We start from the raw sequence: 16,935 nt of genomic DNA, 5'->3' as shown, positions 1-16,935 counted from the left end.
TGGCTTTCCTTGAATGATAAAGAATCTTCCAATCATAATTCTTGATTAGCTCTAACCACCTCATTTGGCGCATGTTGAGCTTTTTCTGCGTGAAAATGTACTAGAGCACTTATGGCTTGTGTAAATCTCGCACTTTTCTCCATACAAGTAGTGCCTCCAATCTTTAGGGCAAAACTATTGCCACGAGCCCATGCTCATGGGTGGGGATATCGAATTTTATATTCCCTTAATTGTCTTGACGCGTACGCGATTACCTTGCTGTGCTGTATAAGAAGCACCCTGATTCCTTATGCGAAGCGTCACTATACTTCATAAAATCTCATTTTCCATCCGGCAACGCCAACATAGGGAACGTCACCAACCTTTGCTTCGGTTCTTAAAAGTTGTTCTCGCATTTCTCTGTCCATTTGAACTTCTCAGTCTTACGAGTAAGCCGCGTTAAAGGGGCTACTATCTTTACAAACTTGAACGAACCTCTGGTAGTGACCGGCCAATCCTACCTCTGGGAGTTGCCCTAACCATGGTCATCGATTCCTTAGTGGTCCTTTATTCATTCTTGTCAGGATCCTTCACGGGATCCTCCTCAGCAACAATCCCTTCTAGGACAACATCCTCAACCGCTACATCCTCAATATCAACATCATCCGGTCCTGCGTTAGGACGCTCTATCAGATCCACAATCCGATCTCCAATTAGTAATAAAACATCATCGCGCTGTTACTCCTCAACCTCAGGGTTCGGAGTCCCGCTACCATATACGATAATGAACTACGCTTCTATCACGATATTTATAAGGGTTCCCATAAGGGTTTTAACTGTCAGTACTACGTTAGGTAGCCCAACTATGAACTTGGCAAGAGTTCTTATTATCTTAGTTATTATCTTAACATCACATCATCTCTGAGGTTTATAACGCTTAGCTCTGATACCATTTCTGTAACACCCCCAAATCCGGGGTCGGGGATCCGGGTTGTCACGAGTTCCATTTCCCTTAATAACACCCAATCTTAATAAATAATCAACTACTCTGTACTGTGACCCCATAATAAACATACACACCACAAGTTATAGTCTCAGAGATGATTATCCAAAAATAATCACAAGTCGTTTTATTCCATAATTATATGTCAATACACCTTAAAAGGGTTTCTGAATAAATTTACATTTCTTTGCCATTATTACAATTCATAAATATACATAAATCTGGTACATCAAAAGTTGAAAGCCTAGCGTATTGGTAGCTCCTACCTCAGCTACAGCGACATCAACGCCTATAGGAAACTGCGGAACATTTCCTATCCGCTCGCGAATTGGGAGCTTGGTCCTGTTCATCTTGTCTATCTGATGTTGTGTGATGAAAGAAGAAAGTAAGGGTGAGCAACAAGCCCACCAAAATAATATGTATACTGATTAACAATATATGAGCATACTCATAGTACTCATGAAAGTCTTGGTCAAAAGAAATGAACCAAGTTTGATATCTTAATGTGATGAAGTTGCAAAATATTCAGTATATATACATATATACTTTTCAAAATCTTGGAAGTCCTCTTCCATGCATAATATACACAGAGTTCCAGTTTATAACTGTATAAAACTATCGTTGCAAGGTGATCTCATATATCTAACCTTGTCTCAACGTTTTTCTGAAAATCTTTGACATGCATAAGATAATCATTTACTAGATATAAGTTTAAAAGATGAAGTTACAAGATACTCCAATATACTTATATCTTTTCCAAATACTACTTGAACTACCACCGTTCAAGTTATAATTAGTTCAAAAGTTCATCACACAGATGAGACTACACGATAATACTTGAATAGATTCAATCTTTAAAATATTATCAAAATAAAATGAAGTTATGAGATACTTCATTTGATGCAAACATCATTTTGAAAACTTGACCCTGCCAACACTCAACAATCGCCCAACCGTAGCCTTTCTATCGAAGTGCTCTGGGTAGTGTTGCAGAAATATCCAATTGGATGATGAACTCATTACGGGAGTTTGCCGTGCCAGGAAGACCACTTACGATGATCAGTCGTAGTAGTACAACCCCACCATTTTCTATATGTAGAGGAGAACCTGTCGGATTTACTTGTCAACCGAACACTGGACTCCTAAGGAATGGACCGTCTTAGCGGAACTTCCAGGCCATTTTGGGCCAATATAATAAGGCTGGGCCGGCGCCACTCGACCACTTACGCCACTCCTAGTTCAGATGAAATCCATGACTCTGAAACGTAAAGCTCGTCCCCACTTTCCCCAAGTAGAAACTTGTTGATACGGCTCCACCAAGAAGTCGTATCTAGTTGGAAAGGAAAACTCACCGATATTTCCCAGGCGAATATAAAACACACCACAGAGCCGGATCCCTCAGGTTTTGAGCGAGTATTTAAATCCCCTTCGAAAGGAGGATCTTAAATATAAAAATGAGTTTTGAGATCCGCTCTAACTTTTAAAAATTATTTTGAAGACTCGCAAAACATTTTTGAGAATGTTCGGAGTGATGCTGATTTAACAAAATAAATCAGTCCCAATATATTAGAAAATATCTGAATATTATTATTTAAATAATATTCCCATAAAGAATAATCTTTATAAAAATAATTGAAGTAGAAGTTTTAAAACTTATACCTGAAATGAGTATTAAATAACCAAAGATATACTTATACGAAAGTACTATCTTTATTTGAATAATCAAAAATAAGTTTGATTATCGACACCTTATTCTTTAATAAAATAAAGAATATATCTCAGCAAATAATCGGAGTCATAGATCCTCAAATGAATATTCAAATAATATTCAATAAATAAAATAAGCTGAGTCATAAGCCCTCGAATGAATATTCGAAATAATATTCAATAAATAAATAAGCTGAGTCATAAGCCCTCGAATGAATATTCGAAATAAATATTCAATAAATAAATAAGCTGAGTCATAAGCCCTCGAATGAATATTCGAAATAATATTCAATAAATAATATAAAGTTATCGAATAAACCTTATTCGATTAATAGTTTTGAAAACTATAACCATATATATATAAATATATATATATATAAAATCTACTCGGGATCCTCGACTCCCGATTTTAGAAAATGTTTTCACCTTTGGGTCCCTATACTAAGGGTATATGCAAATTACCGATATTCTCTAGCATAGGTATTATCAACTGAACCAACAGATATATATGGCAAGAATACGAAACAGGCATGCATATGTACCATATCACATGCTACAATATATCGCAAGAATTTGCTAATTTAACCATCATGCATCTATCACAAGATAATGCATATACAAGTGTATACATCACAACAACAGTATAACGGATAGAAAACTTGCCTGAGTGCTCCCGGATAGGCTTAAGCTTAGAGTGGGTCCGATAACCTATGAACAACAACATAAGTCGGAATTAAACCCCGGTCGCTTAAGAAACTAGACTTTAACCATTTAGAGTCTTAACGTTCGCTTTCGCGCTTAACGATTTACTTAAGTCGCTCGAGTACCCTCGGCTCCACCATTTTTAATAATTTAACCATTAAGGGTTTTAAGGAGATTCTTTCGCGAGTACCTTACCAACTGCCTAATCCACTTAACATAATTGTTTCATACCCCAATTAGTCCTTTAAGGTCCTTAACCAAGGTTTCAAAGTAAGGCGAGGGGTAATGGTTCGGTCGCGAAACGTCGTTACTTAAAACGGCCGTTTCTCCTAAACCGTACAATGGAATCAAATGAACCACATATCAAAACGAAGCTCGTAACATGAACTATCTAAACATGGCAATGGTCAAAAACTAGCAGGGAGTTCTCGGGTCCTAATGTTATGTACAAAAGCAGTCTAAAGTAAACCGGATATTACGACGACTATGTTTACGCGATTTCCCAATTTTATACCATTCCAATTCAATCATCAAACAACCCCAATCCATTCATACAGTCGAAGTCCATCCATAACACATTACAACAGCCCCAATCAATCTCATAATTAACAATTATACTTGTTCCTAAAACTTGAATTTAAACTATACTAAATCCTTTAACCAAACCATAAGATTTCAATATTTCATTCACCACCATTCCAACCCAAACTCTAAACAAACAAGCTTCAAGCTACTCTTTACCATAACTATCAAAATCATCCTAATATACCAAGTAAAGCTAGGGTTTGGAGATGATATACCTTCCTTGAAGTGGTGTGAGTAGCTAGGAAGCCTTAGGAAGCCTTGAGGAGTCTTAGGGATGCTTGGATCTTAAAGGAAAAACAAGAAAAATCAAGTTAAAAACCTTGAAATCACTATTCATTGTCTTCTTCATTGATTTCTTGGAGAAGATTGAGAATGAATTGGAGGCTTAAACTCATAGGATAGCCATATCTATGCATAAGGAGTACTAGAGAATTATCTTACCAATTTAGGAAGCTTGAAACTTGGATTTTGAAAATTCTTCTCTTTGAAAATGTAAAAAGCCGAGAGCAAGCTTCTTGGTGGAGAGAAATGAAATGATTTGTTTGTTTGTGTTTGCTTTGTTTTGTTTTGGTTGGTTGATTTTCTTTTGATTTATTTTGGTTAATTACCTTATTAACCTTGTCTTTGTGTGGTTATAAACCAACCACATCTCCTTCCTCCCTATGTCATGCTTATGTCATCATGTGATGTCATCCTCCCCTCTTTGTCCTCTTCTCATTGGTTGGATGACATCATCCCCTCTAATCTCTTTGATTAACTTCCTAATTGTTTGCCTAATGACCGCTGATCTGTTATACGGTTCGCTTAACTTTCATTTTCGTTTATCGTTTGAGGGATCATACCCGGGATCTTATTACTTAGGTTCCCTTAACCTTTCTCAATATATTATATTCCTTTTTATGATCCTCTATTAAAATCCTTGAATTTAAATCCTTTTTATCCTGTTACCTTATACTTAATTCTTTCCGTATCTAGTGGATTTCTGGGAAAAATCAAAATGTTCAAATTTGGATTCTGACGATCTTTACATACACTTATATATCACATAGAGTACCAATAAAATCTCAGAATATCCATAAAAGAACCCCTACATAGTGTGGCATGAAAAGTTTTCTCATTCAGCATAATCTGCAAAATCACTATTCATAAGGGTTTCAAAAATTTTCAAATATTGGGGTTATTACATTCGTTGATCAATGTCTTATCATGTGAAGTAGAATTGGGTTTCTCCAATCTAGAGAGATGGCCAGCTACTTGATTTTCATTACCTTTTCGATCCATAATCTCTAACTCAAATTCCTGTAGCAAGAGACCCAACGAATAGGTCTAGGCTTCGAATCCTTCTTTGAGACCAGATAGCGGATGGTAGCGTGATCGGTGAACACTGTCACCTTTGTCCCAAGTAAATAAGATCAAAATTTTTCGAAACCAAAAACTATAGCCAAGAGCTCCTTCTTAGTAGTGGTGTAGTTCAGTTGGGCTCCATTTAGCGTCTTACCAGCATAATAGACCACATGAAAGATAATATTCTTTTGCTGCCCAAGAACTGCTCCCACTGCATAATCACTTGCATCACACATCATTTCAAAAGGTTCTCTCCAATCAGGTGCCGTAATAACTGGTGCGGTGATTAAACTCTTCTTGAGAGTCTCGAATGCTTCCAAGCATTCATCATCAAATTTGAAAGGTACATCTTTCTCGAGCAAGTTGCACAACGGCTTAGATATCTTAGAGAAGTCCTTGATGAAACGCCGATAAAACCCGCATAACCAAGAAAGCTACGGATTCCCTTCACAGAAATAGGTGGCGGAAGATTTTCAATGACACTCACCTTGGCTTTATCCACCTCAAGACCCTTACTAGAGACCTTATGGCCAAGAATGATGCCTTGTTGCACCATGAAGTGACATTTTTCCCAATTGAGCACCAAATTGGTTTCCACACACCTTTTGAGCACCAAACGGAGATTATTCAAGCATTCATCATACGAATGTCCAAAGACAGAGAAGTCGTCCATGAATACTTCGACATTATTTACAATTATATCAGAGAATATAGCCATCATGCATCTCTGAAAAGTGGCAGGTGCACCACATAAGCCAAAGGAAACTCTGCGAAAAGCAAACGTGCCGAATGGACAAGTGAAGGTGGTCTTCTCTTGATCTTCTGGTGCAATGCAAATCTGATTGTAGCCCGAATAGCCGTCCAAAAGACAATAATACTCATGACCAGCCAACCTGTCAAACATCTGATCAATAAATGGAAGAGGGAAGTGATCATTCCTCGTGGCTTTATTCAACTTTCTGTAGTCTATGCATACCCTCTATCCTATGACTGTTCGAGTGGGGATGAGCTCGTTCTTCTCATTTGCTACCACAGTAATACCTCCTTTCTTAGGTACACATTGCACGGGGCTCACCCAAGAACTGTCAGAAATAGGATATATAATTCCTGCATCCAACCACTTTAGAATTTTTTTCTTCACCACTTCTTTCATGATAGGATTAAGCCTTTGCTGTTGCTCAATAGTTGGCTTGTTACCTTCCTCTAGCAGAATTTTATGCATGCAGTACGAAGGGCTGATCCCTTTTATATCTGCTATAGTCCATCCGATGGCCGATTTGAATTCTCTCAGGATCCTCAAGAGCTTGTCCTCATCACTACCTGAAAGGTCAGATGCAATAACAGGCAAAGTAGATGCATCACCTAAAAAAGCTTACCTCAAATTTTCAGGCAATAGTTTAAGCTCTAAAGTAGGTGCTTCCTCAATAGATGGTTTAAGCTTTCCCTCAGCATTCTTGAGATTAGTATTTCCCAGAGATTCAAATGGCATGTCTAGCTTTTGTTTCTAAGGAGAATCATTTAGATATTATAACTTCTCATTGCCTTCCTCATTATCACTGTCAAATTCCCCCAATAAGGCTTTTTTTAAGGCATCAGACCTTAACACATGATCAAGTTCTGAAGTAACTGCAGAATCAATCAAATCCACCTTGAAGCACTCCTCATCTTCCATAGGGAATTTCATCGCATTGAACACATCGAATGTCACATCTTGATCTCGCACCCTCATGGTGAGTTCACCTTTTTGCACATCTATCAAGGTGCGGCCTGTAGCCAAAAAAGGTCTTCCCAAGATTATGGGAATCTTCTTATCTTCCTCGAAATCCAGAATGACAAAATCTGCAGGAAAGATGAGCTTGTCCACCTTTACTAGCACGTCCTCCACGATGCCTCGTGGGAATGTAATCGAACGATCAGCCAATTGTAGAGACATGTAGGTGGGCTTTGGATCAGGCAAATTCTGCTTTTTGAAGATAGACAACGATATCAGATTGATGCTTGCTCCTAAATTGCAAAGGCACTTGTCGAATGACAACTTGCCAATGGTGCAAGGAATGGTGAACCTACCTGGATCCTTTAGCTTTGGAGGTAACTTTTGTTGTAGCACGGCACTGCACTTTTACGTCAGAGCAACGGTATCAAGATCATCCAGTTTCACCTTCCTTAAAAAAATACCTTTCATGAATTTCGCATAACTAGGCATTTGCTCCAGAGCCTCAGCGAAAGGTATGTTAATGTGAAGTTTCTTAAACACCTCCAGAAACTTACCAAATTGCTTGTCCAACTTTTGTTTTTGCAATCGCTTAGAAAAAGGTGGTGGAGGATAGAGCTGTTTCTCCCATGTATTACCCTCAGGCAGAGTGTGTTCAACAGTAGTCTTCCTTGGTTCCCCCTCTTTCTCCTTTTGGTTTTCTTCTCCATCTACAACTTCAACTTCTCCATCTTCTGCTTTTTTAGCATCAGCAACTTTTCCGGACCTTAAGGTGACAGCTTTGACTTGCTCTTTGGCTTCCTTCCTTCCTGGCACTTTAGTATCGCTGGGAAGTGTGCCAGGTGGACGATTGAGCAAGGCATTGGCTATTTGTCCAATTTGATTTTCCAAGGTCTTGATAGAAACAGCCTGACTTTTGCACAACAACTTTAACTCCTCAAAATCAGCACTAGAAGGTTGAGCAGCACCTCCTTGTTGAGGATTTGATTGCCTTTGAGCATATTGCTGAGGTTGCTGGAATCCAGTGGATTAAACTGTTTACTTGTAGCTTGCTGATATGGTTGCTGAACAGCATTCTGATTATTTCTCCAGCTGAAATTGGGATGGTTTTTATTATTAGGATGATAAGTAGCGGGCACCGACTGCTGCGATCTCTGAAAATTATTCACATACTGAACAGATTCATTAACAAGAGTACACTGATCCGTAGCATGAGAGCCTGCACAAAGCTCACAGATACTAGCTATTTGATTTACTCCAAAGTTGGCTAAAAAATCGACCTTCATAGACAGCCCCTGAAGCTGCGCTGCAAAAGCTATAGCTGCATCAACTTCTAGAATACCTGCTACCTTCCCAGGCATCATCCTTTGAGTTAGGTTTTGATATTCATTTGCAGCCATAGTTTCAATGAGATTATAGGCCTCAGTATAGCTTTTGGCCCACAAAGCGCCTCCAGAAGCTGCATCGAGCATGGGCCTAGATTGGCCCCCCAAACCATTGTAGAAACCAGTGATCACCATCCAGTCAGGCATACCATGATGTGGACACTTTCTCAACATCTCCTTGTAGCACTCCCAAGCTTCGCACATAGATTCTCCTTGTTGATGTGTAAACTGAGTAAGAGCACTCCTCATAGCTGCAGTCTTGGCCATTAGATAGAACTTCACCACACACTTTTGCGTAAGATCTTCCCAAGTAGTGACGGACCCAGCTGGTAAAGAATGTAACCAGTCCTCAGCTTTGTCCCTCAGAGAGAATGGGAAAAGCCTCAGCTTGATAGCCTCATCAATAACACCATTATATTTGAAAGTACTATAGATCTCGACAAAATTCATGATATGCATGTTGGGATATTCAGTCGCAACACCTCCGAAAGAAACAGAATTCTGCACCATCTGAATAGTGCCCGGCTTGATTTCAAAAGTATTGGCCTGAATAGCCGGATGAATGATGTTTGACTGAATGTCATTATTTTTAGGCCGAGAAAAGTCCATAAGAGCTGGGTCAGCTGGAACTATATGATCACCCATTGTTTTAGGTTCTTTCTTTTCACTCTCTTTATCCGAATCTTCAAAATCTATCTTCTCCGAAAAGTCAAGAGTTGTATCTATCTCCTCAGCCGTATCTAGATTTCTCTTGTGGGTGCGAGAATGTGTTTGCATAAACGCTCGCTAGAGTACCTAAAACACAATCGAAAGTAGTAAGTAACAAGTCTTAATCAATGAATCCTAATGACCACTGATGGCAAGTACATAAACTAAACAAATTAATACCGAGTCCCCGGCAGCGGTGCCAAAAACTTGTTAGGCACAAAGCATGCGCTAAATAAATCACGCAAGTATACGCGTTCGCAAGTAATATAGAATGATTTCTAGTTCGTTCCCACAGAGACTCTGATTAATTATATCTAATTAACACTTACTCGCTAATGTATGATTATTCTTCAATGTCAAGACAATAACAATTAAAATTGATTAACTAATATTAACTACGAGAATTGAACACTTAAATTAACAATATTAAACATACATTAGATCATAACTTCATTACTACTTCATTCAATAGTTATTGTTATTACCCTTAGCATGTAATGGTGATGATATTAATCAAACAACACGAAACTGATAAACGCCAACTTTCGTTGTACGAATACCATTCTACCAAGCATCAAAAATTAAGATAGAAGTTGAATAGGCATCAATTATGTTGAGACCCTATATGTCTACAGAATTTGACAACATAACGATTTAAGCGTAAGTTATTCATTATGATTACACAGGGCAAGTAAAATGGTTAGAGTTACCCAGTAATCATGCATACAATACATGAACCTATGCTAGCATGGCAAGTTCTAAATCTCAAGATTCACTGTCACTTCACAAGAGATTAACAGGCTATCTTATATGTTCACGACACACATAAGACAAATAAGCACAATCTATGCTAGATATCATACAATCACCACATACCAAGGTATTAAACAATTAACTAAAGAAATCCATAGTAAATCCGCTATGATCCCATGATCACGATTAGCCTATAATGGAACTCATCGTCACCATGGGTTCATATGAAAGAATGATAATAACACAACGATATAAACTAATAAAAATACTTAATAAATAATGAAGTACGTCACAAGAGTATTAAGGTTCAAAGCATAAGAAAACTAGCATCCACTGTTACAACGAATTAAAAGAATCACAAGATAAACGTATGCTTCCTCTTCTTCATTATTGCGTGCTAAAACGGTCTTCTTGATCTTCTTGCCTTCGCTCTTTGTTACTTGTTGTCGAAAACATCTTACAAGATTGTTTATATAATAACCCACAAGAATCAGCGCTAATAGAAGCCCAATAGAACTCGAATTCTAAAATTCAGATTTTGAAATTACGCACCCAGGCGGCCACAATATAATCTAGATCCAATTCATTTCTAGACTTGTTCACCCATTCCTCTTGCGTCAGCTTTCTCGTGGGTTAATTATTGACCCGACGAATAGCCGCGGGATGATAATCTACTGCCAACCCACATACCACAGAAAACCCATTCCAGTCTGCTTTAGCATTCCCGTAGAACTTGCGCACAATGCTCAATGGGACAGCAACATGAACCTCGCAGAAAGTCTGTCAACCTAACTCTGTAACCATCTCCAAAAGCTTTCCATCTCTCGTAATGGGTAAGAAACCCCTATCCTTCGCAATTGATTTAGACATTAATCTCGTAAACTTAGTCTGGGCCTTCGGAGAAGAAAATCTATTTTCCGCTTCACTAGCACTCAAAATTTTTGGTAGATGAGGGACTAGAGCTGCTACTCACCCCGATTCTCGAGCTTTTGGGTGCTATTAAAATAATAGAGATTTTGTGTGTATGTTGTGTATAGGAGAAGCTAGGGTTTTAGAATTGAAAGATATATGAGGGATTGGATATAAGATGTATGTATATATAGAATAGAGATGGGATGGGGTTAGGATTGTTTAGGAATAGGGTAAAAATCAGATTCGGTTTTGTTTTTTTTTATTTTTATGTTTTTTTACTCTTTTTTTCTCCAGGGATGCTGCGCGGGCGCGCCGTGTTTCCGTAGAACCTGCGCGGCCGCCCCGCTTCTGGCGTAGGTGCGCCGTGCTTCTGGAAAAAAAATGTTTTTTATGCTTTTATTCATACTAAAATACAACAAGTCGTGGGTTGCCTCCCACGAAGCGCTTGTTTACGTCGCTAGCTTGACGTGAAACCTCGGACTCAAGTTGTCAACAGAACGGCGCTCACTGATAAGTGGATTTTATATCCACTTAGAACGCTTCATTACAAGATTAAGTTGATGTTTTGGACTCAAGTATCTGGTATTTTTGATGTGTTTTTGCGTAATTGCATTGCAGGCACTAGTTGGATGAGGAAAGGAGATTTACAAGAATTTTATACTGAGAATATATCAGAATTGGAAGTCTAAGACATTCTCAAGTGGAATATAATCTCATTATCTTCGCGTGGGCAGTTGAATCGCCTAATTCTAACGAGCAGAACTCAAGATACGACCAAAAGAAGAATTGTCTAAAAATCGCCAGAAGGCCGGCGTGCCTGCGCCCCAGCAATCACCAAACCCGCGTGCCCGCACCCTGTTTCTGTCCCAGAATCCTAATTTTAGTAGAAATTGAAGATTTGGAGAGTCCAGGTCCATCCGGGGCCTATATAAACCAATAAAAAGATGTTTTTAACAGCGAGGAGCCAGGGGAGAGCATTAAGAAGACCTAGAGAGTACAAGACGGCTACGGAGAAGAAGACTTTTGTATTCTTTAATCTAGTCGATACTTGGATGCTTGTTTTTTATTTGTCTTTAAAGCCTAGTACTCATATAATCTTTATCATGTTTTCATTGGAACCCATGGTGACGATGAGTTCGATTATAAACTAATCATTGTCATGGGATTCTAACAGATTTATTTATGGATTTCAATAGTTAATTGTTTTATAATCTTTAGTGTGTGGTGATTTATGATTTCCTAGTTTGGTTGTGCTTATTCGTCTTTGATGTGTAGCTAACATCTAAGATTGTTTGTTAATCTCTATTGAAGCGACAATGAATATAGAGGTTTAGAACTTGCCATGCTAGCATAGGTTTATGTATGAGTTGACATGCATAATTTGTGGGTAATTTTAACCATCTTATTCACCCTATGTAATTAAGATAGATAACTTGCTCTTAAACCATTATGTTTTCAATCTTTATAGATATATAGGGACTAAGCATAATTCGTGTCTATTCAACTTCTATCTAAATTGTGGATGTTTGATAGTAGGGTATACGTATAACGAAAGTTAGCATGCACCAGTTTCATGTTATCTAATTAGTTGTCACCACCATCACATTCTAAGGTTAAAGAACATAACTTTGAATGAAGTATTGAATGAAGTTATAATCCCATGTTTGTTCTCATATAAGTAATTCAATCTTAATTCTCTAAGTTAATGCTATTTAGTATAATATCTTAGTTAAATCAAAATTCAATTTGTTACTTGTCTTAGAATTGAACGATAACCATACATTGTTGCGTAAGTGCATAATCTGAAATTAACCTAAAGCAGTCCCTATGGGAACGAACTTGACTTATATCTTATACTACTGGTAATCGCGTACACTTGCGTGTATTTTCGCGTATGTTTTAGTGCGAACAAGTTTTTGGCACCGCTGTCAGGGACTCAAGTTAAATTTAGTTTATGTGCTTGTCATCAGTGGTCGTTAAAGTTCAGTGACTCGGATTATTTTCTTACAAGATTTACTTTAGTCATGTGTTTCAGGTACTCTAGTTTTTATTGCAATGGGAGAACCAACAGCAGATATAAAAGCTTTGATGGATTATTCTCAACCAAAGATTAATGACATTCAGTCTAGCATTGTCAGACTAGCCATTGTTAGTAATACCTTTAAAATCAAGTCTAGCACGATTCAATGGATACAGAATTCAGTCTAGTTTGGGGGTTCTCCAAAGGAAGATCCCAATACGCATATTAGGGATTTCATAGAGATCTGCGACACCTTCAGGTTCAATGATGTGTTTATGGATGTGGTTGTTCGTACTAAAACACACGTAAAAATACACGCAAGTGTACGCGATCACAAGTAGTATAAGCTTTAAGTCGAGTTTGTTCCCACAGAGATTCGGTATAGGTTAAGTTCGGATTATGCATTTATACAACAATGTATGATTATCGTTTATTGCTAAGACAAATAACAATTTGAGTTTTGATTTAACTAAGAGATTATAATAAATAACATTAACTAAGAGAATTACGATTGAATTACTTTGTTGGATATATTTGAGATGTCATGTTTAATATGTTTCATGTTTAGTTTCCAGATCTTAACAAACACGAAATATCAGTTCTTACTGGAATCAGGTTTTACTGGAAGTCAGGACTTAAGGATATCAAGACTTAGATTATCAGAAGATAATATCAGAAGATGGATAGCAGAACTTAAGTACTGGAGGACTAACAGTTAAGGGAGGAAGCTGATTTACACAAAAGAAGATCGAGAATAATACAGAAGAAGATATGCATGGAAAGAGTTAGAGGACTAGAAGAATTATATAAGATATCTGATTGATATATTTTAGGAGATAGAATTATATTCCATATCAATTAGAAGTTATCTTGTAACTGTGTGTCTATATAAACACAGACATAGGTTTACACTATATGTGTTACGATCATCGAGAAGATCATACATTGTACCTAGCAGCTCTCGTGATATTTGTTCATCACTGAGAGAGGACAGTTCCATTGTAACAGAGTTTATTATATCGAATACATCTATTTTCTGTCACTTGTGTTCTAAATCGATTTGATTGTATTCTACACTGTATTCAACCTCTTTCTACAGTATTGTGTGACCTAACAAGTGGTATCAGAGCCTATCTGTTAACACACATACAGTAAAGATCCAAAACAATCATGTCTGAAGAAGCAGAAAATCCGACCAAGCCCGCCAAAACTGAAGAAACTCCAAAGACTCCAACCCACAGTCGATATGAGACTATCAGGGTTCCCATGCTGAGACCTTCTAAGTATCCCATGTGGAAAGTGAAGATGGCTATGTTTCTGGAAGCTACAGATCCAGATTACCTTGACAGAATTTATGAAGGACCGCATAATCCAACCAAGCTCTCTGTTGTAGTTGCAGATCAGCCAGCAAAGACCATACCAAAGGAGAAAAGTGAATACAAAGCTGAAGATATCTCATCTATTGCCAAAGATCCAAAGGTAAGGCATTTGATGCATAGTGCCATTGATAATATCATGTCAAACCGGGTAATTCAATGCAAGACTGCAAAGGAGATATGGGATGCTTTGGAAACAAGGTGTCAGGGAACTGATGCAATTAAGAAAAACAGGAGGACTATACTTACTCAAGAGTATAAGCACTTTGACCCAAAAAGTGATGAGTCATTAACTGACTTATATGACAGGTTTGTCAAACTCTTGAATTATCCGTCACTGGTGGACAAGGAATATGATATTGAAGATTCAAATCTAAAATTCCTTTTAGCTCTTCCTGAAAGTTGGGATTTGAAAGCTACTATTATAAAAGACAACTATGCTCTTGATGAAATTTATGGTATGCTCAAGACTTATGAACTTGAGATGGATCAAAGAAGCAAGAGACATGGGAGAAAGTCAAGGACAGTTGCTCTTAAGGCTGAGGAGGAATCCCCCAAAGTGGTTGTCTCAAAGAAAGGCAAAGGAAAGGCTCTCATCATAAAATCTGATTCAGAATCATCAAGTTCTGATGATGATGATTTAGAAACTGAAAGTCTACCTGAATTAGATGCTGATAAGGAGATGATGAAGTTGTGTGCTCTTATAGTGAAGGTTATCACAAAGATAGCCTACGGAAAATTCAAAAAGGGAAAGAATTTTTTCAGGAAAGGTAGAAGTTCTGATAAGAAGGGATTCAGAAAATCTGAAGGCAAAGGAGGAAAATCTGACAGAGGAGATTACTCAAATGTCAAATGCTACAATTATGGTGAGAAATGCCACATATCTCCTGACTGCAAGAAAGGAAAGAGTAACAAAGGCAAGGCTCTTGTCACAAAGAAGAAAAGTTGGACAAACACTTCAGATTCTGAAGATGAGGAGAACTAGGCCTTGATGGCAAATGCTGATAGCAGTTCTGATGCTGCTGAGTTAAAGGTACCTCAAACAACTTATGCCTTTCATAATGATGATATTACTGAGTTGAGATTATATCTTAAAACCATGTTTATTAGTTACAGAGATCAAACTTTAACATGTGAAAGAATAACTTTTGAAAATCTTGTTTTTAAAAAGAGGGATGATTATTTAGAAAAAGAGTTAGTCATGTTCCATCAAACTCAGAAAGAAAGAGATGATGCCTTTTATATTAGAGATGAATTGTTGAAAATGAATAAATCTCTAAAAACTGAGTTAGAAAAGGAGAGAGAGATTATCAAGACTTGGATTAACTCTGGTAGAGCAACTCGGGATATACTAAGTAGTGGAAACTGGAAAGAGGGCTTAGGTTATGGAGATGATAAAAGTGAAAAAGGAACTGAACAAGTTAAGCCAATTATTGTTAAACAGACTACTAAGCCAAAGGTAAATCCTGTTAAATTTATAGCTAAAATTGTAAAGTCTGATTTTAAAAAGATGAAAGATATTGAGACAGAAGTGATAGCAGAGTCAACTTCTGACAAATTAGAACAGGATAAACCAACTGAAGTTAACATAGGCTAAATGACAAAGAAGCAGCTTAAACATAAGTTGTAAGAAATGACCAGTGTGAACAAGGTAAAGGAAGCTAGGAAAAATAGGAATGGAAAGGAAGATGTGAATAAAAGTAACAATTATATTCCTGTTCCTAATGCTCCTAGAAAGAAATGCTATAACTGTGGAACTCTAACCATCTTGCTTTTTTTGCAGGAAGAATAAGAATATAAACTCTTTACCTCCTAAGTCAGGAGTTAAGAGTCAGTCTGTTAGGTTTAAACCAAAAAATCCTTGTTTTCATTGTGGTAGTATATGGCATTCCATTTATATTTGTAAGGAATATCATAGTTTGTACTATGATTATTATCAGATAAAAACCTTATTTGAAGTAAGTTGCTTTAATTCCTTCTAGTGTAAAGTATGATGCAAAGTCTGATACTGTAAAATCTGATAAGAAAAATGTTAGCATAAACTCTGATTTTAAATCCGCTGCAAATATTAACAAACTTAATAGGGCAAAAGGATCCAAGCAAGTCTGGGTCCTTAAAACTAACCATTAGTGGTCTTTGTGATTGCAGGGCAACAGAAAGAACATCCTAGTTATGGATAGTGGATGTTCAGGACATATGACTGGAAATAAAGCCCTGCTATCAGACTTTTTGGAGAAAGCTGGACCAGGAGTTTCTTATGGAGATGGCAACACTGGAAAAACTCTGGGATATGGCAAGATCAATTTTGGGAATGTCATCATTGATTCAGTAGCTCTAGTCTCAGGACTTAAATACAATCTGTTGAGTATAAGTCAAATCTGTGATAGAGGTTATCATGTAGATTTCTTTGAAGAACACTGTGAAGTTATAAGTAATTCTACAAGCAAAGTGGTTCTGAAAGGTTACAGGCATGGTAACATTTATGAAGCCAGACTTTCAACAAGTACAGATGGTTCTGCTATCTGTCTATTGAGTAGAGCATCAATTGAAGAAAGCTGGAATTGGCAGAAGAAACTCTCTCATTTAAATTTCAACAATATAAATGAGCTTGTAAAGAAAGATCTTGTGAGAGGACTGCCAAAAACAGTATTTGCTCCTGATGGCCTTTGTGATTCATGTCAGAAGGAAAAACAAAGAAAATCTTCTTTCAAGAGCAAAACTGAGTCATCAATTCTTGAGCCTTATCATCT

At 37.4% G+C, this 16,935-nt stretch overlaps 1 non-coding gene across 1 annotated transcript; it reads left to right on the top strand.

The window, feature by feature from the left end:
- Nucleotides 1-8,561: 8,561 nt before the first annotated feature.
- On the top strand, nucleotides 8,562-8,668 carry LOC141675672 (small nucleolar RNA R71). Its single transcript, XR_012556314.1, has one exon. It is a non-coding gene; the product is annotated as a small nucleolar RNA R71 (small nucleolar RNA).
- Nucleotides 8,669-16,935: the final 8,267 nt, after the last annotated feature.

Source organism: Apium graveolens, chromosome 7, assembly GCF_009905375.1.
Source record: "Apium graveolens cultivar Ventura chromosome 7, ASM990537v1, whole genome shotgun sequence".
NCBI lineage: Eukaryota > Viridiplantae > Streptophyta > Magnoliopsida > Apiales > Apiaceae > Apium > Apium graveolens.
Note: the sequence above shows the minus strand (reverse complement) of the source record. Positions and strands in the feature narration are given on the sequence as shown.